This window comes from Chanos chanos, chromosome 1, assembly GCF_902362185.1.
Source record: "Chanos chanos chromosome 1, fChaCha1.1, whole genome shotgun sequence".
Taxonomy (NCBI): domain Eukaryota; kingdom Metazoa; phylum Chordata; class Actinopteri; order Gonorynchiformes; family Chanidae; genus Chanos; species Chanos chanos.
The window spans coordinates 60,548,462-60,549,888 of record NC_044495.1 but is presented as its reverse complement, the minus strand read 5'-3'; the positions used below and the strand labels follow the sequence as shown (position 1 = coordinate 60,549,888).

At 44.8% G+C, this 1,427-nt stretch overlaps 1 protein-coding gene across 1 annotated transcript in view; it reads left to right on the top strand.

Annotated features, from left to right (window-relative positions):
* Positions 1–570, top strand: part of ido1 (indoleamine 2,3-dioxygenase 1) — a 7,557-nt gene extending 6,987 nt beyond the window's left edge. The window contains exon 10 of the mRNA XM_030769381.1: positions 1–570. This exon is cut by the window's left edge and continues 1,450 nt beyond it. The gene's annotated coding sequence lies outside the window, so the exon portion shown is untranslated.
* The last annotated feature ends 857 nt before the right edge of the window (positions 571–1,427 follow it).

The following is a 1,427-nucleotide window of genomic DNA, read 5'->3' as shown; positions in this document are numbered from 1 at the left end:
TCAGGCCTGCCAGGAGCCCGTAACCTCCGGCAAAAAAGGTTGTTTGCCAAAAACAACAAAATATTGTTTCGTTTATAGAAATTCAGTAAAACTCTCCGAAGTCTAACGAAACAGCTTTTGAGTTTTTTCGAAAAAGCCCCCCAAAAAAAATCTTGCTACCAAGCGAATCGACTCTCGGCTTGCTGACTCACAAATTCCACCAGTCGAGCGGGGAGCGGGGACCTGCGTGAGACACGACACGCTGCTAACCATTTGTGTGTCCGCATCAGCGACGGTACGAGAAAAACCGTGGGAAATTTTACCCCAGCAGTTGCAGATTAAAAGGGAGATCATTTTCACTCACATCCACAAACCCACCCATCCCCCCCCCCCCCCCCCCCCCCCCCCCCCCCCCCCGCACCCCCAACCGCTTTGGGGCCCAGTCAGCCTGTTAAGGTCTCAGGCTGTAAGAAAGAGCCAATCGTTGCTGATTCCTTGATTTTTCAAACCGAGTGCGTAAATATTTTTAGCGAACCAAACAAAAATGTGGAACTGACTACCCGTTAATCAACACGTTGTCAATCTTGTCAAAGATATTAAAAATAATAATAATATTAATAAATAATAATAAAAAAAAAAACATTGCGTTTGTTGTTTTTGCTGTTGTTTTCCCCACAGTGTCAGTGAGGCAGTATGGACATGCATTAGATTGGCTTTTCTAGGTTACGTTTTCGAGACACATCATTCAAAATCCACACTCTGGCATTCCACACAGGTAACGCAAGGACACGTTGCAATACCACCAGCATCCAGTGGGAGGCGCTGAAGTATATTGCATGGCAATAGGACTCGGAGCTCTGCTGTTTCCACACACACACACACACACACACACACACACACACACACACAGAGCAGTAAGTGCATCCACAGCTGGCCCATGTGAGGCCTTCGTTCCTTTAGACTCTTCCCAGCTGAATTAGTAAAATCTCTCTCAGAGATCTGAGGTACAACGATCCCCCCCCCTCTGATTTCTCCCTCCCCACCCTGCTCTAGGTCCCAGCTGCCGGGTTTGTGCCGAGAAACAGACAAAACTTCAGCAGCGACCTCCCATTTCGAATAACGTTATGGAGTCCTCTGGAATACATTCTTTATTGTAACGGGTCTGTGATTTTTCACTGATATATCTCTAGTTTCTCGCCTCTTCAGAAGACAAAAAAAAAAAAAAAATCAGAAGGGTGTATATCAGTTTCTGTTCTGAAGAAAAAAATAATCATCATTTTAAATAGGATGCACATAAAAGCTGACACCTATAAAGATAAAACATTTAATGGTTCTCATGTCAGGCCGGTCAAGGACAAAAATATTTACGTGTGTTGAATCAAAGTTTGGTGTTTCTGTGGAGACTGGGAAACGAAACCCTGACAGGTATACGACGGCTTGGTAAATGG